Raw genomic sequence first — 24,888 nt, 5'->3', positions numbered from 1 at the left:
TATTTCTAAAAAAAAGCTCTAAGAACAAAATCTCGATCGTGGGAAAAAACAAATAACTCTGGCAGCCACGACTATAGTGTCGTGCCATCCGTGTCCCTCCCAGTCCCAATCACCTCTGAATGACCCATGACCAGAATAACCACAAAGACAGATATTGGAGGAAAAAGGCTACAGCTTTATTAACAGTAGATACAAATATATAACCCTCTACGAACTGGTACCCGAGCTGCTATGGCAGTTGCCCGGACACTAGGCTATACAACCACCTCAGCTGCCTGTCACAATAACCAAGAAAGGCAACCACCACATTGCTGCCCGCCACAATAACCAGCAAGGCCTTTAAATGGGCCGTGATGTCATCACACTGCGATTGCTCATCCCCCCCGCCCATCCAGGCTGCCGCTACGTGTGTCCGGCTGGCGTGAGTGGGGATGGTACCCAAGCTGGTATGGCAGTTGCCCGAAGACCAGGCTACACAACCCCCTAGCTGCCTGCCACAATAACCAGCAGGGCAACATCACACCGGACCCCCGCCTCATCCCCAAGCAAGGCCCCTCCTCCCCCCCCCCGGCATAGGAATGGCATAGGATCGCCAGTCCCTACCTCACCCAAGGTGCAAGTCGACTGCTGACCCGGACTGTGATGCCCGCCAGCACCATGTCCGAAATGCCCTTACCGGCCCGGGCAACCCCCCACAAGCTTAACATAGAGAGTGCTCCGTCAACAGGCAGAACACGCCAAAGGGACAGCGTGAGATTGTGTATCATCGATCTTGGCCATATCGTGCCAAGGCCAGAGACTCACCAGTTTCAACCAGCATCACTCCCCCAGCAGTGAAATTATGTCCTGAGCAGTCCGCATCTAGCCTGGAGAAGGACACTACCACAGCTAGGTACAAATGAGCCACGCGCCCAGACGTTCCTAGTGCCCGGCGTGCACTATGCGATCAGATCCACATGTGATGCCAGCTTCCTGAGATAGAGATCACCCGCAGGAAAGAAGTTACACCGGCAGACGACTCCCTGATTTACCGCTGAACCATCACACTACAACTGCCCTTTGACGTCTGCATACTACGCCCTGATGTGGATAGTGACTGCAAAGATAAAACAGCGTGGGGAATACTGTCCAGTGGCCCGACCAACACACTGCACTGCAGGATCCCTGAAACAAAAACGCCACCGCCATTTCTCAATGAAACCAGTGTGCACAGGGGTCCCCTGCCACATAACTTTACTTCTGCTATGGATGGCGTCTAAGTCAGAAAACAAAAAAAAGTAATGAGGTGAGCAGGGTTTTAAGGTCAGGATTAACAGGGTAAAAGGGAGGCTTTTTAACTAGGGAGGTAAGGAAGTCCTATCCCTTACCTGGGCGAACTGGGAACAAACTGGGAAAACTGGTAATTGTGTCGGCATCCCTGTCTACTAAAATCCCCCCCACTTACGTGACAGAAGCGGCATTTGCAGGCACAGGTGTGCGCCTATTAAAATTGCGCGCACATATGCGAGCGTGCAGCCTATTTTATACCATGCGTGCATATATTTGCGTATGTTATAAAATGGCCATGTCCTTTGGCACAAGCTGGCATACGCGCATACTTGTGCACCTACGCGGCCTTTTAACAGTTAACATCCCTGTGTTCCTATAATACCTGTATTAAAAAAAAAAAAAAGATATAGAGAGAAGTCCAGCAGCGGGACGAGGACTATCCAGTCTTTCGTACTGAGTGCCACAAGTATGATTACCTGCCTGTTCTGGAGAGAGCATGTCTGCTTCTAATGCAAAGAGCTTCTGGCTCTCAGAGAATGAGTAAGGTCTCTAGAGGCTAGAGTGGCAGACCCACAGATAGTGAGGCAAAAAACATAAATACATAAAAAAGAACTTCAGGAACATAATAGAGCAGCCCCACCTGGCAGCCTCTGTGCTATTTTGGAGAAACACAATTTGGACTGGCAGGAACCGATCCTGCTTCTGGGACCTGCCTTCCAAGTGATATATTATTCTCTCTTGCCAAGAGTGTGTCTCCAGAGTTGTGTACCCAGGAGTGTAGAGAGAAGATTGCCATTTTTACTAGTGATTCAATCATTAGGAATGCAGATAGCTGGGTGGCTGTTAGGGCAGTGTCTCCAAATGGATTTGTTAATGCGCATACAATAGTAAGTGTTTGGATAATTGCCAGGTTCTTGTGGCCTGGTTTGGCCTCTGTTGGAAACAGGATGCTGGGCTTGATGGACCCTTGGTCTGACCCAGCATGGCAATTTCTTATGTTCTTATGTTCTTAAAGTCTCCCAATGAGATAGCGGTAGCACACAGCTGAAGGCCACCGCTGGGGACCCTTCCGTGAAGCCACGCTGAAGCCCGCCAAAATTCACTGAGGAGCCAGACCACAAGCTAATTCTCCCCCGGTGGCCTGTGCCATCCACCAGTGGAGTGGGTTATGCAGGGCAGGAGATTCCCACCCCTGGAAAAAAACCCGCGATGAAGGCTGGCTGCTCTTGAGCAGACCCATATGCCCAGAACAAACTGGCCAGTCACGTAAACTCGTGGCCCAGGGGTCCAGGCTCGTCCGAGCGAGAACACGCTCAATCTCCAAGAGACAAGGACCGCTACTGTGCGCCAGACTTGTCCTCTGGCGAGAGGCGCTGAACCCATAGGCCCTCACATGAAAAATGTTATACAACTGAGAACCTTCGGTGCACCCCCTCCTCCCTTGAGCATGATGTTATCGGGATACTGAACCAGTGATGCAAGGCAGGATGCCTCTCCAGTAGGGATGTGCATTCGTTTATTATGAATTAGGCAATTTCAATGAAATTCCCTAATTCGGCCTAGTTCGGGGGACCCGAATCCCGAAACGGATTTTTCCCGAAATTCGGGAAAAATTCGTTTTTTGGGTTAGTGCGGGTGGAGGGGCACATTTATTTAAAAAACAAAAAAAACCCAAACCCAACCCTTCAAATTTACTTAATTACAACCCCCCCACCATCCCAATCCCCCCCCCCCCAAGACTTACTGAAAGCCCTGGTGGTCCAGCGGGGGTCCCGGGAGCGATCTTCCGCTCTTGGGCCGTTGTGCCTGCCAGGAACCAAAATGGCACTGGTGGCCCTTTGCCCTTACCATGTGACAGGGGCTACCGGAGCCATTGGTCGGCCCCTATCACATGGAAGGAGCAATGGATGGCCCGTGCCATTTTCTAAGAAGGTGCTGGCCATCCATTGCTCCTATCATGTGACAGGGGCCGACCAATGGCACCTGTAGACCCTGTCACATGGTAAGGCCGAGAGGGAGAGATCGCTCCAGGGACCCCGCTGGACCACCAGGGCTTTTAGTAAGTCTTGGGGGGGGGGGGTCGGGATGGTGGGGGGGGGGTTGTAATTAAGTAAATTTGAAGGGTTGGGGTGGGGGGTTTTTTTACGGTTTGTTTCGGCGAAAATTGCCAAAAAAAATAAAAATGACCCATTGGAAAACGAAGTTTTCCACTAAGCGCCCGATCCAAAGCCCGACCCGACAGATTAAAACGAAGCACATCTCTACTCTCCGGTCATCACGTAGGAAGGAGCTGAATGCTCAGAAGCCTGCACACAAAGTGGAATATCGCATTGTCATACATCTGTCACCATACAAGATGCCTTTGAAATGGAAAAAACAAGTGTTTGAAGGCTGCTCGGGTACGGCAGCAACAGCCGCAACGCCAACTCAACTGTCCGCCCTTACTGTGCGGGTGCCATGGTCTCAGGATCGAGGACACAGACAGTAACAAGAGGGATTCTGAGGGAACCTGGCCATTCACTTGGCACTGGGCCGCACTGCAAGGTATTGTTTAACCAAATACGCTGACCATTTTTAAGAATGCCCACGTCCCACCAATTATGTCCCTATGTATCATTCTTACCCTACTCCCCATTTCAATCCTCTTTTTCTCTTTCTTGTCAGTTCTCATCTTCCTGCCCTCAGTATCTGGCATATGTCAAGGCATGATCTCTTTTGTTTCTGTAACCTATCATTAAAATCATCCATTGTACCTGAAGACTGGAGGGTGGCTAATGTAACCCCAATATTTAAAAAAGGGCACCAGGAGCAATCCGGGAAACTACAGACCGGTTAGCCTGACTTCAGTACCAGGAAAAATAGTGGAAAGTGTTTCAAATATCAAAATCACAGAACATATAGAAAGACATGGTTTAATGGAACAAAGTCAGCATGGCTTTACCCAAGGCAAGTCTTACCTCACAAATCTTCACTTTTTTGAAGAAGCTAATAAACATGTGGATAAAGGTGAACCAGTAGATGTAGTGTATTTGGATTTTCAGAAGGTGTTTGACAAAGTTCCTCATGAGAGGCTTTTAGGTAAAGTAAAAAGTCATGGGATAGGTGGCGATGTTCTTTCGTGGATTACAAACTGGCTAAAAGTCAGGAAACAGAGAGTAGGATTAAATGGACAATTTTCTCAGTGGAAGGAAAAGGGCAGTGGAATACCTCAAGGATCTGTTTTGGGACCCGTGCTTTTCAATATATTTATAAATGATCTGGAAAGGAATACGACAAGTGAGGTAATGAAATTTGCAGATGATACAAAATTATTCAGAGTAGTTAAATCACAAGAGGATTGTCATAAAGTGCAGGAAGACCAGATAAGACTGGAAAATTGGGCATCCAAATGGCAGATGAAATTTAATGTGGACAAGGGCAAGGTGATGCATATAGGGAAAAATAACCCATTCTATAGTTACACGATGTTAGGTTCCATATTAGGAGCTACCACCCAAGAAAGAGATCTAGGCGTCATAGTGGATAAAGGGAATGCTGAATAAAATGGAAAATGTCATAATGCCTCTATATCGCTCCATGGTGAGACCGCACCTTGAATACTGTGTACAATTCTGGTAGCCACATCTAAAAAAAAATATCGTTGCGATGAAGAAGGTACAGAGAAGGGCGACCAAAATGATAAAGAGGATGGAACAGCTCCCTATGAGGAAAGGCTGAAGAGGTTAGGGCTGTTCAGCTTGGAGAAGAGAGGTCTGAGGGGGGATATGATAGAGGTGTTTAAAATCATGAGAGGTCTACAATGGGTAGATGTGAATCGGTTATTTACTCTTTCGGATAGTAGAAAGACTAGGGGGCACTCCATGAAGTTAGCATGGGGCACATTTAAAACTAATCGGAGAAAGTTCTTTTTCACTCAACGCACAATTAAACTCTGGAATTTGATGCCAGGGAATGTAGTTAGTGCAGTTAGTGTAGCTGGGTTTAAAAAAGGATTGGATAAGTTCTTGGATGAGACGTCCATTACCTGCTATTAAGTTCACTTAGAGAACAGCCACTGCTATTACCAGCAACAGTAACATGGGATAGACTTAGTTTTTGGGTACTTGCCAGGTTCTTATGGCCTGGATTGGAGACAGGATGCTGGACCCTTGGTCTGACCCAGTATGGCATGTTCTTATGTTCTTAATGACTAAGGTAGACTCTCCCATGGCTGGGATAAATTAGTATGTACCAAAAGGGCCCCGCTAGCCTCCAAAGCATCCCAGCCAGCCGTGTTGGATTACCGTCAGGGGAAGAGAAGGAACTTGTGTCTTACGTATTCTATGCAGCTGTTTTTCTCTCCCCCTCTTCCTCACTTCTTCTGCCAACCCCCGACCAAAGCCTGGTACACTTGCATGGTGCCAATCAAGCCATCCCCGGGGCAACTCGCTTCACGCCTCTGCGTCCGGCAACTGACCATATCAAGTGCCAATGTCTGTGCTGCAGGCTGCCAAGCTAAGCGGGCACTAACCCCTTCCCCCCTCTCCCCCCCCCCCCCCGGTGAAGGACATCTGGGGGGATAGCAAGGAAAATTGAACCCAATAGGACCGGGGAAGAAAATTGCAGAGACCAAAGCTCGCCATTCCCCTCCTCCCCTCCCCGTGGTCACATCCACGCCCTGCGCCTGTGTGAGTGTTGAGGGGGGGGGGGGGGCCCTGGCCTGATGGGGGCATGTGTTACATTGACCCACTTGCAGCCCATGCTGGCTCAACTGATTTGTGAGGCAGGGACAAACCACCTGGCTGAGTGGGGAAAGCCCCCAGGACCTGGTGATGCAGAGTATGCCCGCCGCGACTCCCCTCAAGTCCCATCCCGAAATCGCGGCTGCACTGCAGATGGCACACGCATTGTGATCAACATGCCTCCCTGCTGCCCCAACGGAGCAGGGGAGGGACCGCCTGCGCAAACCCAGAGAAACCCCCAACCACTCGACCACCACAAGTCAACAGCAGTCCACGCCATGCCACTGGCCACAGTTGGCCATTGCCACCCCGCATGAAACCATGAAGTGCCAAACTGCTCCTCTATCGCCATGACTGCGATCGCAATCCCGCCAAGCTGCCCAAGGACCCCAAGCACCAGTAAGGCCGGTAAGGAAGCGAGCGGGCCATGCGCTCTCTCTTGCCCTCCCCATGCCCCCCAATGTACCCACAGAAAGCTGACCAGATAGAAAGAGAGCAGGCCACGTGCTCCCTCACTCTCCACATCCAACACACTGGAGGAAGAGCGCATCGAACCGCCTGAAATGCCAGCCGCGAGGAAGAGGCCAGATGCTCCCCCATCACAGTCCTTTAAACGGCCGCGACGTCATCACGCTGCGACTGCTTATAACTCCTGCCCAACCATGCTGAGGCCACGTGCATCGGGCCAATGCGAAGAGGGGAAAGACAAGCTGCACTATGGCACAGCTCGCCACTGGAAGACGCGACTGGGAACAGTGGGCGCCATGCACGGGGTGCAGGCCCACTCATAGAAATGAATAAAGTCCCACACTGGGAAACAGGCACTTCAATAGATGATTCCAGAAGTGGAATCAAATTAGGATCCATATCTTGAGATTGAAAAGTTATATTAGCATCCATGGGCTTTAACATATATGCTTTAGCAATAGTTGGTGTAGCTTCCCTAGGTATTTTAAGAACTGCTAGTGAATATTTCTTAAACATATCAATAGTTGAGATGAGATTAGATTGGAGAAAGTTCAAAATCCTAAGATTCAAATACAGAAGGGAATTTTCAATATGTTCTAATTTCCTTTATTGAAGTGTATCAGATTTAATTAAAGTCTCTTGAACTTGCTGTATCAATGAGGTTTGATTTCCCATATCTTCAATTTTCTTTGAATGACAGCCCAATTCGTTTTCAATGACTTGGATACAAGGTGAAAAAGTAGAAGTGACATCAACTAAAGTAGCAATGGATTTGTGAAGTACCATTAAAGTTGACCAAACTGAGTCCAGAGTAATCACTGAGGGCCTAGGCAAAGAGGGGCGAAGTAAAAAAAATAATCAATACCTTTCCCATTCTGTGGTGCTTGATCCTCCTGCAAATCTTTTGCTACTTCCTCCGGTGTTCAAGTCAAAGTTCATAGCCTGACAGCAGGATCCTCAGCGCCTACAAACAGCCGATGTTGCTGCAGAAGAAACCTCTGACACAGCACAGCGTCTGAACTTGTTGTGGTTCCGACAGAGGGATCCACCCCAGAAACCGCTAATCTAGGAAGCTGAACTCCACACGGTGGTGAGAAATCCCCTAAGGAAGCCATCTGGGGAAGAAGAAGCAGAGTTGCTGGAGCACCGGGGCTGAGAGTGACATCGAGGTCCAGCGAGACCTTTGCTCGCTCCGCAACTGGAACTGCCAAGGACACCTCCAGTGTTGGCTCAGATGCTGAGGTGAAGAACCCCTGAATTAACGGCTGAGAATGGTTGGATCAGGGAGTGAGTGGGATAGACTCCCTGATCTTAGCCTTGCGCTTGGTATGAGGCATATCAAGAGGAAAAATCTCAAGGTAATGCGGCACTAAAAAAAACCGTGCCATTGTGAGTCTCCCCTGCATTTCTTTTAGGGACTAAAAAGTTTCCTCTGAGATGTAGGCCAACTGCCATGTGATGCTTGTGGGGACCTGTTCTGTCATACAGAAGCTGTGATAGGAGACAGATAATGTGAATAAATGGAAGTGCTCCAGAAAAATTGAACTGCCTAGATATAAGAAGGTTTCTCCTCTGTCTAACATCCCTCTGAAGGATTCCTGGCCAGGGAATGCCTGAGAGAAATCTCCCAGATTTGTCTTCAAAACTGGACATTCACTCTTCCTCTTACTTATGGGACACAGGACTGCAGTAGTAGAGGATCTACAACACAGGAATGCTCATTGCTTACCCAGACCCTGACTTCAGAAGAAAGATTCTCTGGTTCATATAAAATGTTATTAATTGATGTTTTCCTCTTTTTTTGGAATACTGGTCAAATAAAACATTTTAATCCATTTACAGCATGAACTAGACTTAAGATGCTTTTTTGGTGTTTATCTATTCAATGCATCTGCCTGCCCTGTGTGTTTCTGCTAATACCTCAGGACTAATCCACCATCAATGTTCTGTTATTTTGTTCCTGTAGAAACCACTTAAAGAACAAAATCACAAAACATATAGAAGACACGGTTTAATGGGACACAGCCAGCATGGATTTATGAAGGGAAATCTTGCCTCACCAATCTGGATAAAGTGTATCTGGATTTTCACAAAGTGTTTGACAAAGTCCCCCTATGAGAAACTTGAGGAAATTACAAAGTCACGGGATAGGAGGTAATGTTTTATAGTGGATTGCAAACAGGTTAAAAGACAAGAAACAGAGAGTAGGACTAAATGGTCAGTTTTTTTTACTGGAGAAAGGTAAACAGTGGAGTGCCTCAGGGATCAACTGGGACTGGTGCTTCTTAATATATTTATAAATGATCTGGAAAAGAAATGAAGAGTGAAGCGATCAAATTTGCAGACGAAAAAAAATATTCCGAGTTGTTAATTCACAAGTGGATTGTGGGAAATTGCAGGAGGACCTTGAGAGACTGAGCAACCAAATGGCAAATGAAATTTAATGTGGATAAGTACAAAGTGATGCACATAGGGAAAAGTAACCCACATGATGTTAGACTTGGGGAAAGCCACTACTTATCCCTGGGCATTAGCAGCATGGAATCTATCTACTCTTTGGGATCTTGCCAGATACCTGGATTGGCCACTGTTGGAAATAGGTCACTAGGCTTGATAGACCCAGTATGACAATTCTTATATTCTTATCCACTTATTAATGACTGCTAGATTGCCCCAACTGATTTACTAGAAGTTTAGTTTAATTTCAATGTGGGTCATGCCTTTCCATAACAAAGCTATACTGAATGCATGTTACAATATATAATAAGAAATATAATATGGCAATAAATTATTTAATCAAAAGGAGGAATGTGTAAAAGAAAGTTCAGCTTGTTCTATTTACTCAAACCAGAGTCTTTTCTCATTACTGCTGTGTTTATTCCAAAGCTTTGTCAAAAGGAAGGTGTGTACAGATTTTACAATACCTCGGCACGTACATGTTTCGCCATAGGGCTGCGTGGAGAGAAACCGAGAAACATTCTGTCATGCGATTCAAGCTGAAAGAGACTGTGACAATATTCTGCAGTCCCGCGAGGGAAGCAGCCACTTTGATGTTGTAATTATCGCATAAACTTGAGATTAGTTCAAACCATGTTAAAGAACAGGAAAAACCTTATGCAGCAGGTCTGGCAGCAAAACGCATCCCACCGTACACTATACAGTAGAGAGCTCTCCTCCCGATGCAGCCCCTTGCCTTTTGTTTATTGTATTGTATGTGTATTCTTTACCTACTCCACCTCCAGTGTATGCAATAAATCATTTAATACAATATAAATATAATGCAGTAATCATTAAATCTATGTAAGATATCTATATCAAATAAATCACCATAAAATACATCTAAATATATTGTAATAATCCCCAAATTTACATCCTCCCCCAAGCTCCCTCTACCTCACAGAAATTGAAGATACACAGTTACTAATTTGTACAATCCCAATCAATAAACCTAAAGCTACTGCTCCTCTTTACATAAAACAGCATTGGAAGACTCACAATTACTCACCCCCCCCCCCCCCCCCCCCCCCCCCCCGAGCCCCAGGATATTTTAGCCAACAGATAACATCAAGAGTCAAAAAGCCAAGAAATAACAACCACTTGATCGTAAAAGGGGAACTACAGAAGCATTGGCAACCTCTGCTGGCCTTAGAGAGAAATAAGGGATCAGACTCAAGCATTGTCTTTCACAGGCCTTGAGATACCTTTGCATTTTGTGTTACCCAGCAGGCAGAACCACCAGCAGAAGAGAGAAGGGAGCGTAGATGTTTGGAGATTTAAAAAAAAAAATAATGATATATGTGGGGTGATCATAGGAACCCGGGGTTTGAAAACTCAAAATAGTGTGGAAACATCTTTTGCCAGTCATAGAACACTTTGTTAATTAATGTTATGCTCCTGTACTGGTAATCCCCTCGGTTTTTTTTATTCTCCCATTCTAGTTTTGCAAAATTACTTATTATTGGAGAGCTATTTTATTCACTTATAATGTAAACAATTTTGGCATGGACGAAGGTTACACAATTTGATAAGTGGGTGGGGAGTTCACTAAGCCAGCATCAGACAGGGCCCTCATTGTGAGAAATAGTCTGGATCAGATGTTTGCAGATGTTTTTTTTGTTATTTCATTGGAATACACTGCTCCTCCCCCCGCCCTCCCATGCTGTTTCCCATCCAAGCTTTTTCAGCAGGGGTCAGACAGACAAAAAAAAAAAAAAAGAGAGGAACAACTAAAATAAGCAACCAAGCTTGAAAGAACAGCACTGGTCCCCTGGGCCTACTACACATCTCACTCTCATAGAAATTGACAAAAAATAGCTTTGTCCAGGATCTGTGTCCTTGCCTAAAGCTGTGCTGACTACAGATGCCTTACAACATTTAACGGTTTCTCAACTGCAGTCCTTAAACAGGCGTTGGTTTTCAGGACAACCAAAATATGCAAATTGGCATTGTTAATAGACCAAATGTATGCACTTATATGTAATGAATACGCACTGCAGATAAGCTGAAAACCAGGACCCTCTGGGGTGTCTTCAGGGCCAGAGTTGAGCACCACTGCTGCCTGCAGTGGTTTGTTTGAGCAAGTACTAAGGTATCAATACATCTAGTTTAACCCATTATCAAGTAAGAACAATTGTACCTTCCTTTTCGCTTGCTAGACCAGTCCATTATTCTTGGGAGATACAAAAGCTAAGCTGGGCAGGAGGGTGACAGGGCTGCCTTAAGATCCCCACTCCTGAAAGCCCCTTCCTTTTTTACCTGTATGTCCAGCCTGTAGTGCTTGGAAAATGAGTGCAGGGATGACCAAGTGGCTGTACTGCAGATTTCCCCTGGAGTGATCAATGATGGTTCTGGCCAGGAAGGGGGGGTGGGGGGTGTAAGTAGCTCTGTCAATATGAGGCTTAAAAAGATAAATCCAAGGCCCATGGCTCTTACATTTTTCATTAAATTGCCCTGTCTCTCCAGCGCTTCAGAAACCAGAAACATTACCAGGCCGTCTTGCGTGCCCCCCCCCCCCCCCACCACCCTTTGTCATTTTAAAATGTGGAATGAAGACCCTCTCCCCGGACTCTGAAACCCCTCCTCCACAGTTTCAAATAAAGTTACCCCCCCCCAGGCCCTCCATCCCTTCCCAGACACCCCCTTTCCCCCCTCATTGGCAAAAATCATCCCTGCCGGGAGCGAGGGTCTCACTCACCCACTTCTGGCAGCTCCAGCACTGCATCTGATAGACAGTGCTCAATGCGTAAACCACGCACTTGCCTACCATTCAACATCTGGGCTGAAGCGATGGCCTCCTTGAGCCATCTCACTATTATGGCAGAGGAAGCCCCTTCTCCCTTTCGAAGACCACCACACAACACAAACAGCCAATTGTATTTCCTGAAGGAATTAATCACCTTCAAGGATCTTAGCATCACCCAGCATACGTCCAGTAGGTGAAGACTACTGACCTCCCCTACATTCATTCTTTCTGAAAACTGGCAGCACCACTGCCTGATTCAGATGGAAAGGAGACACCACATTCAGAAGGAATGAGGGTACAAGCTTAAAGATGACTGAATGCGGAGAAATTACTAAATAGGATGCTCTACGTGAGAGGACCTGCAACTCTGAGATACATCTAGCTGAGCAGACTGCTACCAGGAAACTAGTCATTAATACCAGATCCTTAAGAGATGCTTGCTTCAGGGGCTCAAAGGTTGCTCCTGCTAAAGATCTAAGGACCAAGTTAAGGTCCCACTGAGGAATAACTGGTCTGAAAGGCAGTTGTATCCACTTCATTTCTCCCAAAAAGCGCACCATATCCAGATCAGTGGCTGCCTGTGTGCCTTTATGCAGCCACTATAGTAGGATATAGCCACCACCTGTACCTTCAAAGAATTCAGCACTAAATCCTTGTACAGATTTTTTTGTAAAAAGTCTAGAATTTGTGAGATATCTGCCATTATTGCAGAAGTTCCATTCTCCAGGCAGTAGGATTCAAACAATCTCCAGACAGTAATATATGCTGACGAGGTTGAGTTTTTCTGAGCTTTCAGCACAGTTGCCTCTATTCTCTGTGAGTATCCTCTGCTTTGCAGATGAGACCTTTCAAGGGCCAGGCCGCAAGACAAAATGGAGACGGGTCCTCCATTGGTATTGGACCTTTCCAGAGCAATCCCTGGTCTCTGAGAAGCTGCAGGGACATCCCTGTTAGCAGCTCTACTAGGTCCGCATACCATGGCCTCCTTGGCCAATCCAGGAAGAAGTGATTTTCTACTTTCTTTGTTTGTTTTCTTGTCTTGGCCACTGATAAGTGAACTAGCAGAAGTCTGGCCTTGGACCAAGGTTGGATCAAGATATCTAGGCCCCTGGATCCTGCTCCTTTCTGTCAACTGAAGAGCCAGTCTGTCTTGGCATTGACTTGAGTAGCCTTTAAGTCCATCACTGGTAGAAAGATCATTCTACAAACATTTGGAATACCTCTTGGCTGAGCTCATTCTCCTGAGTCCAGCTTGTGCCTGCTGAGAAAGTCTGCTTGCACATTTTCCCTTTCTGCTATGTGAGATGCCACTAACTAGGTAGGTTTTTCTCTGCCCAAATGAGTGTCTCACTTACTTCCTCTACAAAATACATTAAATATGCCCCTTGCCCCTCTTCTTGGGGCTGGACTGGGACTATAGTCTCTAAGTCCTGTAGCCTTTGCAGTGTCATCTATACTGCATCCCTTTTGACTTGCGATGTGCATGGAGAAACTATAAATATGATTGGCACTGGGAAGATGCACTTGGGTGCATACCCCCTTGAAATTATTGGTCTGCCCTGATCTGTGCCCATTCCATGTAATCCATGCCAGGCGGCCACCTACTGGTGTTACCAACAGAAGGGCCCATCTGACATCATTGTGAAAGGTGACTGCTACCTGCAGCTTCAGGCAGATCTGTCCTTGATATTTTGTCCCTATAAAAGGACTGAGATTTACCTCTTGATGTGTATGCTGCTGCCATGCCTGATGCTTTACCTTTGCGTTGGTATTTGAACAGCTGTTTTCTAAAGCCACATCAACTAATGCACTTTCTATCCTCTGGAAGTTTTTAGGGCTTGGTTTTGCCCAAGCCCTTTACCAATTTCTTCGTCTTCCCTGAATAGAAGCCCCCCATCAAAGGGAAGCGTAGACATGTGTCACTTGGAAGCTGAGTCCGAATCCCAGTTATGGAGCCAAAGCAACCTTCTGGTTGGCACCCTGAAGATGAAAGACCTCAAGGCCTAAACAGGTGTAACCGGAACACACAAGGTATCCGCCAAAAAGGCCACTGTCAATTCCAAGTGCAGAGTTTCCTGACTCGGGCAATTGCTGAACTCAGTGTTAAGGCTGCCCTCACCATGTAACCCCCGCAAATCAAGGACTGGATTGCCATGGCCTCCATCGAGGTGGCCTGTTTCAGGGCTGCTTCTATCTTCCTATCTTCTGCTGTGGTAGCCCGCAGAACTATTATCCCTCTGCCAGGATAACAGTTCTGCAGACCACCACCAATACTAGTGCATCCACCTTAGGGGCCTGAAACAGCTAATTTCTTTCCTCCACAGGGAGAGGGTATCATTTCTTCATTACTCTGCCCTTAGCCCCACCTGAGGGGAGTCCCATTCTGCTAGAATCATCCATCTTAGGACTTCATGCAAAGGAAAGGATCTTGACCACAGAGCTTGCAATTTTCAAAGCTACCAGTACACTAGAAAAGAGAACTGAAAGCTCTTCTTTTCAGAATAGTTTATTAAGAAATCCTTCTCTTCTGATGAGCACTCCTCTTTCTCCTGGGAGCTATGGGGTGCATTCAGCCCCGACTCATCAGCTGACTACCCTTCCTTGTGTGAATCCACCCCACCTCTACCACAGACGTTTAAGCCTTCCACTTTTATCTTCTGAAGAACCCTGGTTCCAAGAACTTGAATCCTCCAGAGGATCTGATTTCGGCATCGCACAAAAAGCACAATGCATTACCAGGATGAAATCTAGTGGAAAACCTGTAGAATGGACCCCTAGCGGAATCTAAGGCAAGACCCTGCTCTGGGTCTCCTATCATAATCCACAGACCTTCCCCAGAGCCTCTTTCCATCAGGGAGGGCACTGGCCTTGGTTAGCCTGGGCGCAATCCTTCCTCCTCCCCTATTGGGAGGGAAGCAATGTCAACCACAGGTCCTACTCCCTTCTCACCGACCTTCTTCCGCATGAGGGGGGTTTCATGCTGGTCCCTCCTGGAGGATTCAGCCCTGGACCACCATCACAGGTGTGGCAGAAGGAGCCAGCAATACTGGACACCTTCTTGGGCCCACAGGAACAGCATCTGCATCTCAGAGCATTCCCTTTTTATGCTCTGACAGAGCTTAGAGGGGCTACTTAACTGGAAGGGCTAAATGCTGTGTCCTCCCCTTTTCCTTTCGTACTTAAAAAGGTCCCATGGCCCTTCTCCCTTCCCCTGGGGCAGCACATCACAGCCCACACTTTTCCTCCCTGTCCCGTGCCTCCCCAGCCACTCACCACCTCCGGGGAACCTCATCGCTGCCAGTTCATCTGCTGCCGTCACATTCCTGCTGTGGCCAAAGTGTTTTGTTGCAGCCCATGGCTCCACACTCTCAAAGACTTGGGTTTTTTAGAGGTTTTTCAAGCTTTATCATGCACTTCGGAAGTAGCCACAGTGTGCTAGACCCAGGAAGGGAGGAACTAATAAGGCATGCAGGAGAAAGATAAAGAGAAAAGGGGGAGAAAAGGGGAGAGAGAGAGACCATAGGCAAAAAAAATCCTTTCCTGCTTCTCCTTTTTTTTTTTTTGAGTAATCCTAAGTCCTCCAAGGGTTCTCCTAGGGGGATCTTCGATCCCTCAGGAGCTTGGAAAACCACCCCTAGATGACTGCAATCAGGGAAGGGCCCACCTGGGAAGCAGCTACACTGGAGAAATCAACCCCAAAAGGTTGCTGCCCAGGAACTCAATGGGCTCTACCTGCTGGGACTGCACCCTGATTCTGGGAGGCTCGAAGAGGCCATCTATCCTTGTCCATAACTTCAGGAGACAGAGACTGGCAAGGGACAAGGACCATTCTCCCTTTTATGACCAGAGGTGAGGTCATGAAAAAGGATGTGCCCTCTGTCATTGACGGCTGAGGAACAGAGAAGTTCCCAAGAGTAATGGACTGGCCTAGTAAGCAAAAAGGAAACAAAAATTTGCTGATTTAGTTAAAAGCTTTTTTCACTTTCCTTTTCTTCCTATTTACCAATCATGTGCACTCTGTCTCTTTTTATTTCCCACTTTTCTCCTTTAGAATTTCATCTTTTTATTATATGGTACAGTATGAAGGCCCCTGCTGGACCAATCAACAGTCCCCTCCAACCAAATATTCTAGTGGTGCTGGATCCATTGGGAAGATTGTGGACCACTGGGCAGTTGCCCTCAGGTCCTGACTTTCGCTATCCCTTAAATACAGTGCACAGGTAAGGGGTTTATGCGCAAGGCTAGCATCACCCACTATGAAAATGGAATTTGCATGTGGCAGCAACTCCAGGCTATGGTGACACACACCTAAGCAGGAGAGGTTTCATCTTTACTGTCCCCCCACCACTTCCTCTGCCCAACAGTCTTGAAACCACAGCTGCTGAGATCCTTCTTCCCCCTCTGTAACCCTGATCCTGCCGCCGAGCTCTCTCTCCCCTCACTACCCTGAGCCCCTGATGCTGCCACCACCATGCTACTTTAGCCCACTGCCTGCAGCCCTGATGCCACCACTCAGCTTTTGCCTGCCCCCCCCCCCCCCCATAGCCTTGATGCTACAGCTGCCGCTGCTGAGTTCTCTCTTCCCCACAGTGACTCTGCTCCCTGGTTGCCCTGACACCAGCTTTTGCTCACTCTCTTTCTCTCTCCCAGCCAGCAGGAGGAACAGGGACAGTCTGGTGGAATGAGCTGCAAGATCTGAGCAGCCCCTTCCACCAGAGTGGCCCTGTGCAAGCAGGAAGCAGACACTATGTTAAGTGCTGCTCCTCTTCCTGCTAGGTGAGGGGTGGGATCATGAGAGTAGGCCAGCTACACTAAGGATTGGAGAGAGGAGGAAGTCTGGGTTAGAAAGAATTGGAAAAGGGAAAGGAAATATGTTGACAGCCTTGAGCAGGAAGAAGCACAGTGAGAAACTTTGGTGGGGGGAGAGCATGAGGGGAGTTTTCTAAGGGTGGGGGACTGAGAGGGAACACATTTTAGTGCTCAAGGGGAGGGAAGACAAACTTGGAGTAGAGAAACAGAGGGAGAAAAGGGGAGGCTGGAGAGAGCACCCAGGATGAGGGGTAGGGGGTGTAAGAAGGAGATATAGAGGACCAAAATCTAAATCCACAGTAGAATCTTTATGGGTGGAAATTCCATGTGTCATGGAGAAGAGTATAGTAATGGGGGTATACTACTGTCCACCTGGCCAAACTAAACAGACAATGAAATCATATTGGAAATTAGAGAAGGTAACAAACTTGGCAGTACAGTAATAATGGATACATTTTACATTGGGAGATGCTAGAGGGGTAAACTTTCTAAATGAAATAAATGACTACTTCATGGAGAAGCTGGTCCAGGAACCAATAAGAGAGGGAGCCATTTAGACCTTATTCTTAGTGAAATGCAGGATTTGGTGCGAGAGGTAACAGTAGTGGGGCCACCTGGCCTCAGTGAACATCTTTCAAAAATGTGAAAAAGGATCCAGATGAAGAAAATAGAAGCATAACCACTGGCAAGATAGATGTAAAACACTAATAAAGCAGGCAAAAAGAGAATTTGAAAAGAATTTGGCAGCAGAGGCAAAAACTCATAATAGAAACTTTTAAAAATATATCTCAGCAGGAAGCCTGTGAGGGAGTCGGTTACATTGTTGGATGATGAAGGGGTTAATGAGGCACTTAAGGAAGACAAGGCCATAGCAGAACGACTAAATGAATTCTTTGTTTTGGTGTTTTCTGAAGAGGATATTGGGAAGATACCCATGCCGGAAACAGTATTTAATGATGATGAGACAGAAGAACTGAAACAAATCACAATGAGCCTGGATGATGTAATATGGCAGACTGACAAACAAAAGAGTAGCAAATCATCTGGACAAGATGGCTTACATCCCAGAGTTCTGAAAGAATTTAAAAATGAAATTTCAGATCTATTATTAGTAATTTCCAAATACCACATGTACTTACACATTCCCTGTAAAGCGATGTTATGCTGCATTATTGTTATATGTAAACCGGTATGATGTTCCCAACAAATATCGGTCTATAAAAATGCTAAATAAATAAATACATAATTTGTATCCTATCACTAAAATCATCTATTGTACATGAAGATTGGAGGGTGACCAATGTGATGCTCCAGGGGTAATCTGGGAAACTATAGACCAGTGAGCCTGACTTCCAAGCCAGGAAAAACTGTAGGAACTATTCTAAAGAATAAAAATTGCAACACATACAGAAAGGTATGGCTTCATTAGGCACAGCCGACATGGATTTACATTTGAAAAAAGTAAAAGGTAAACAGTGAAATGCCTCAGGGATCTGTATTTAGACCAGTGCTTTTTAATATATTTATAAATGATCTGGAACGGGGTACGATGAGTGAGGTGATCAAATTTTCGGATATCACAAAATTATGCAGAGTAGTAAAATCTCAAGTGGATTGTGATAAATTGCAGGAGGACCTTATGAGACTGAAAGATTGGGTTTCCAAATGGTAGATGAAATTTAATGTGGACAAGTGTAAAGTGATCATTATAGGGAAAAATAACCCTTGCTATAGTTACACAATCTTAGGTTCTATCTTAGGAGTTACCACCCAGGAAAGAGATCTAGGTGTCATAGATTGAAATCATTGGCTCAGTGTACTGTGGCAATCAAAAAAGCAAACAGAATGTTAGGAATTATCAGAAAGGGAATGGTGAATAAAACAGTGGATGTCATAATGCCTCTATACAGCTCCACATCTTGAATACGGTGTGGAATTCTGGTCACCGCATCTCAAAAAATGAGATATAGTTACACTGGAAAAAGTGCAGAGAAGGGCGACCAAAATGATAAGGGGCATGGAATGGCTGCCCTATGCAGAAAGGCTAAGGAAGTTAGGGCTGTTCAGTTTGGAGAAGAGACAACTGAGAGGGGATAGATAGAGGTCTACAAAATCACGAAAGGACTTAAACAAGTTAATGTAAATCAGTTATTTACTCTTTCAGATAATAGAAGGACTAGGGTGCACTCCATGAAGTTAGCAAGTAGCTTATTTAAAGAAAATTATTTTTCACTCACACATTCACTCTGGAATTCATTGCCAGAGGACATGGTTACAGCAGTCAATGTAACTAGGTTTAAAAAAGGTTTGGATAAGTTCCTAGAGGAAAAAAATCCATAAACTGCTACTAATTTGCTTGAGATTTATTTACTGTTTGAGTTCTTGCCAGGTACTTGTGATTTGAATTGGCTACTGTTGGAAACAGGATACTGGGCTTGATGGACCCTTGGTCTGACCCAGTATGGAATATCTTATGTTCTTATGTAAGGGAAATCTTGTCTCACCAATTTGCTGTATTTTTCTGAAGGGATTAATAAACATGTAGCTAATGGTGATCCAGGGGATATAGTGTATTTGGATTTTCAGAAGGCATTTGAAAGTCCCCCATGACAGACTCCCTAGAAAATTAAAAAGTCATGGGATAGGTGGCAATGTCCTATTGTGGACTGCAAACTGGTTAAAAGATAGGAAACAGAGAATAGGGATAAATGGTCAGTTTTCTCAGTATGCCTCAGGGATCTGTACTGGGACCAGTTCTTTCTTATATATTTATAAATGATCTGGAAAAGGGAATGACGACTGAGTATCAAATCTGCAGATGACTCAAAATTATTCAGAATAATGCAATCACAAACGGATTATGAGAAATTGCAGGAAGACCTTGCGAAACTGGGAGATCGAGCATCCAGATGGCAGATGAAATTTAATGTGGACAAGTGCAGTGTGATGTACAAGGGAAAAGTAACCCATACTGTAGTTACACACTGCTAGGTTTCAAATTAGGAGTTACAATGCAGGAAAAGGATCTGGGCATCATTGTGGACAATACTTTGACATCCTTGGCTCAGTGCGCAACAGCGGTCAAAAAAGCAAGCAGACTGTTAGGAATTATTAAGAAAGGAATGAAAAACTACTACTTCCCCCCTGTTAATCCATGACAATATCAGTACATCTGGAAATCAAATTCCCAGGTATGGAAGCAGAGGATTTCTTTTTTGTACTCCTTACAATTTTTAATTATTGGGTGTTATTTGATGTGTGTGCTATTTTGAAACATTTTATTGATGTTTGGAAAGGTTTTATGAGTTTTTAATTATTGGATGTTCTATTAATTATCTGTTTTCAAATATTTATTTGTTTATATGTATGGTTTTATTATTATGATTGTTTTATATTTCTTGATTTTAATGTTTCGTTTTTGATGATGTGATGTTTCTGTTTTTCCATGTTGTACTGCGTACAGAGTCTGTCTTGTGGTTTCCAGTTCAATTTTTTTTTATAACTCTTTATTTAGCAAATGTTTTTGGCATAGAAGAACATACAGTAACATATAAACGCCACACAAGTATTGGAGTAGGCAGGGAAAAAAAGAGAAGGAAAGTACAATGCATACATGACTAGAAAAAAAGGAAGAGAAAAGTAAACAAAACATATACCTCCAGCAAGGAAATACAATAAAACTGAATATAGAGTCAAACTAAATGTTGATGGTAAATATCCCAAATCAAATTATATTTAATGGTCTGACCTTTCAGCGCATAATGGAGTTTTTCCAAATCATCCACTACTTTCATCTGAGATCTCCAAAGGTTATATTGGGGCAAAACTTCCAAAAAGTAGCAACCATATATCTAGTAGCAATAACTGAGCTACTAATTTGCGATATTTCACGGGTATAGATGAACCCGTCCATCTCCCCAATAATGCCTCTGTTTCGCTCCATGGTGAGACCGCACCTTGAATACTGTGTACAATTCTGGTCGCCGCATCTCAAAAAAGATATAATTGCGATGGAGAAGGTACAGAGAAGGGCTACCAAAATGATAAGGGGAATGGAACAGCTCCCTATGAGGAAAGACTAACGAGGTTAGGACATTTCAGCTTGGAGAAGAGACGGTTGAGGGGGGATATGATAGAGATGTTTAAAATCATGAGAGGTCTAGAACGGGTAGATGTCAATCGGTTATTTACTCTTTCGGACAGTAGAAAGACTAGGGGGCACTCCATGAAGTTAGCATGGGGCACATTTAAAACTAATCGGAGAAAGTTCTTTTTTACTCAACGCACAATTAAACTCTGGAATTTGTTGCCAGAGGATGTGGTTAGTGCAGTTAGTATAGCTGTGTTTAAAAAAGGATTGGATAAGTTCTTGGAGGAGAAGTCCATTACCTGCTATTAAGTTCACTTAGAGAATAGCCACTGCCATTAGCAATGGTAACATGGAATAGACTTAGTTTTTGGGTACTTGCCAGGTTCTTATGGCCTGGATTAGCCACTGTTGAAAACAGGATGCTGGGCTTGATGGACCCTTGGTCTGACCCAGTATGGCATTTTCTTATGTTCTTATGTTCTTAACCAATGAGCATGTAAGATATAACAGGAGCCCCAGTATATCTGCAATTTCCTGCATAATTTGTAACCAAAACAGTCGTAATCGTGGGCAGGACCACCACATATGTTTATAAAAGCCTCTCTCTCCACATTCATGCCAACATAGAAGACTTGCTTCAGGTATAAATTTAGAGTAATACGTTGGCGTGCGGTATGTCCTATGAAGCAGTTTATTCAATAATTCGGTACATCTCACACAAATAGAAATACGGTGTGCTGCTTGCCAGATAGACTTCCAGACATTTGCGTCTAAGTTTACCCCCAAATCTGCCTTCCAGGCCTCTATCAAGGCAGGAGAAGTAGTAAGACCATGTTTGCCCACCAGAATACCCTTATATAGTAAAGTAATGCCTCTTTTCTTAGCAGCAGTCACTCAGATTCTGCTCCACACCATTCAACTGCCATAATGGTTCAGCCAGATTGAAATGGCACTCCAGAGCACTTAACTGAAAAAAGGAAACTCGTGGTTCCCAACCAAGCTCAAATTTATTTATTTATTTTATTTATTTAAAATCTTTTCTATACCGTCATTAAGTTATTTACCATCATAACGGTTTACAGGCTGGCACAAATAGGCAAAACAAATGTTAGTACTTTAACAGAGGTGCCAATAGATAACCGGTAACATATAATTTCATACAATATCTATTTGAATCATGTCATATAATGTCCATTGAATACATGTCTCGTAGTTAGCTTACATGTAATTCATTCTTGTACTTTCAGGTTAAATCTAAGGACCAACCATTTATCTCTCCAGCCTCTAAAAATAGAAGAAAAAGTACAGGTATCTAAAACCGGTTTCTGAAATATAGGCGCAATAGGGGATAACCTCTCACCGTCCACACCCAAAACTTTCTGGACTTGGCCCCAAACCGTGAGAGTATGGCCAATAATAGGACTGGACCTGCTTATTCTGCAATGCAAGGGGGAAGCAGAAGCCAAGAACGGAAGAGTAGCTAGATTGGAAAAAGAGCAAGCTGAATTAGTCAAACCCAACCATGCCACATCTCCACCATGCAACCATTCATGCATTCCCACCAGCCAAGCCACTCAGTAATAAAAACGAATTTTGTGCAGGGCCATACCAAAAGTGCTCAATCTCAGTCGGGCCATATGTTGTTTCCAGACAAATTTAGCCATGGCTTTATACAGATCAACAAAGGCTTGAGCAGGCACATTGCAGGGAAGATGTTGAAAAAGAGAGAGCAATTTTGGTAACATAGACATCTTTAATAAATTAATCCGACCTGCCCAGGAGACTGACAGATGTTCCCAATCCATCAGATCCTGCTTGATGCGAATAAACATGGGACTATAATTTTTATGATAAAGATCTCGATGGCTTTTAGTAACTTGAATATCAAGGTAGGTAAAGATATTTTCAACTTTTCGAAAGACAGACAGACAGGCCGGCAGAGGAAATTTATTATCCAGAGGTAACAACTCCGATTTGTCATAGTTAACCTTATACCCTGAGAGCTGGTCAAATTCTTGAAGAATGGCCAGTAGTGCTAGGCCTGATATTCTCGGCTTCGTTAAATAAAGCAATACGTCATCAGCGTATAAGGATATTTTATGCATTCGTCCTCCTAATCGCATACCCTGAATCAGTGGGTTTTGTCTGACTGCCCTGGCAAGGGGTTGAATAGATAAATTAAAAAGAAGTGGTGATAGGGAACAGTGCCTCTACCTATCGAAAAAAAAGTAGCGAGATGACCATTAACCAACAACCGAGCCCTGGGAATTTTATACATAGCGAGAATCCAGGCAATGAACCTATTTATTAGGTAATCCTACTTGAGTCAAAACTTCAAAAAGGAAGGGCCATGACAGTCTACCAATGGCCTTTTCTGCATCTAAGGATAATACAATGCCAGAAATAACTTTTTGTTTTGCCAAGTGGAGAATACTGAACAGACGCCTCGTGTTAGAAGTGGATACCCTCCCTTTAGCAAAACCTGTTTGATCTGTGTGAATTAAACAAAGGTAATACTTTCTCTAAATGCAGTTCAATACTTTCGCCAATATTTTTATGTCTGAATTTAAGAGGGAGATGGGATGGTAAGAGCCAAATAATGCTGCATCTTTCCCGGGTTTAGGTATTAAGAAAATAGTGGCATCAGCCATTTCACACAACAAACTCTCTCTACCCACATTATGATAGATTAGATGTAAGAATTGCACAACATCATGAAAAATTATTTTTTTTCAATTCAATAGGGTACCCATGTGGGCCCAGGCACTTCCCTTTGGATAATTCAAAGATGGCCAGGTGGATTTCTTGCACTGTGATAGGCGCCATCAACCCCTCGGCTTGGTCTTCAGAGAGCACAGGCATGCCTAAACCTTCAAGAGAACGGCAGATATCCGTTCTAGAAGCTGAGGTCAGGTCCTTGTATATTTCAATTAAAAAATGAACAAAAGCCTGTTCTATTTCTCGAGGTATGGCTGTGACTGAACCATCAGGTTTTGAAATCTTAGGGATAAATGGTTTACCCACCTTCCTCTTAACAGCTTTGGCCAGAAGGGTGTCCGCTCTATCTCAATGTTCATAAAACTTTACTCTAGTGTATTTCATAGCTTATTCTATTTTCCCTACTTCTAGCGATTGTAGGGTCTGCCGAGCTTTCTTAAGCTCTCGCAACGTGCGTGGACAGTAATTCTTTTTATGTAGGGCTTCAGTATGTGAATCTGGGCTAAAAGATCATTTATTCTTTTCTTTCTATCCTTTTGGAGGAAACTAGCTTAATTAATTATTTTCCCTCTCAGAAAAGCTTTGAATGCTTCCCAGACAAGGCAGATTCATATTCTCCTACTGGGTTATGTTCATTATCCAGTTCAGTTTTTGTCTGCATGTTTTTATTTATATTTTTTATGGTTTCTTTATTTTGCAAACCAGTTATGCCCACCAAAGAAATAAATCCAACCAAATATAATAAAAACCCAAGTACTCTCCAGAGCTAAAAAAAAACCTCAAACAAAATCTTCGAAAAATCAAAAACAAATGGCAAAACTCCCACGCCCCCAATCTCCTAACCCTTTACAGGAGCAATCTCCACAACTACCGAACAGCAATCCTCAAATCCAAGCGCAACTTTTATTCAAAGAGAATACACAAGTTCCAATATAACTCTAAAACCCTATGTCACCAAACTCACAAAAATTTTCCCCCCACTCACATCAGTCTTTGAAACTGAAACAAAATGCAATGAAATCGCCTGCTTCTTCAAAGACAAAGTAAATAACATAATGGCCAAGCTCACTCCCCCTACAACAACCAAAATCACCCTACCTAAAACCCCAGACGCCATCCTCAATGAATTCAAAACAATCTCATACTTCAAAATAGAATCGTTCATAAAAAAAATCAACCCTGCCTCTCATCCAGCTGACGCAATCCCAGCTAAACATCTAAAATCTATTCCCAACATCATTGCCAAACCAATAACTGACATCATAAACTCATCTCTATCTCAAGGACATGTACCCATGTACATTAAAGAAGCCATAGTCAATCCCATCTTGAAAAAACCCCAACTGAACCCCGCAGAGCTAAACAACTTCCGACCCATACCCATCCTCCCATTCCTTGCAAAACTCCTAGGAAAAATAGTAAACAACCAACAGATCACCTTGAAAAATACCATGTACTACACCCCTCCCAAACTTTGCTTCCGCAAACTCTGCAGCACAGAAACACTCCTACTCTCCCTCACCGACACTGTCCTCAAAGCACAGGATAAAGGGCAATCATTCTTCCTAGCT

General features: G+C 44.4%; 2 protein-coding genes across 4 annotated transcripts in view; one reads left to right on the top strand and one right to left on the bottom strand.

Annotated features, from left to right (window-relative positions):
* ENTPD8 (ectonucleoside triphosphate diphosphohydrolase 8) overlaps positions 1 to 24,888 on the top strand; it is a 185,284-nt gene that overhangs the window by 47,304 nt on the left and 113,092 nt on the right. The gene's annotated exons all lie outside the window — the stretch shown is intronic.
* Positions 1 to 24,888, bottom strand: part of LOC115096644 (ectonucleoside triphosphate diphosphohydrolase 8-like) — an 86,503-nt gene that overhangs the window by 46,602 nt on the left and 15,013 nt on the right. The gene's annotated exons all lie outside the window — the stretch shown is intronic.

This window comes from Rhinatrema bivittatum, chromosome 8 (assembly GCF_901001135.1).
Source record: "Rhinatrema bivittatum chromosome 8, aRhiBiv1.1, whole genome shotgun sequence".
Classification (NCBI taxonomy): Eukaryota; Metazoa; Chordata; class Amphibia; order Gymnophiona; family Rhinatrematidae; genus Rhinatrema; species Rhinatrema bivittatum.
The sequence above is the reverse complement of the archived record's forward strand: the minus strand, read 5'-3'. Positions and strand labels throughout refer to the sequence as shown.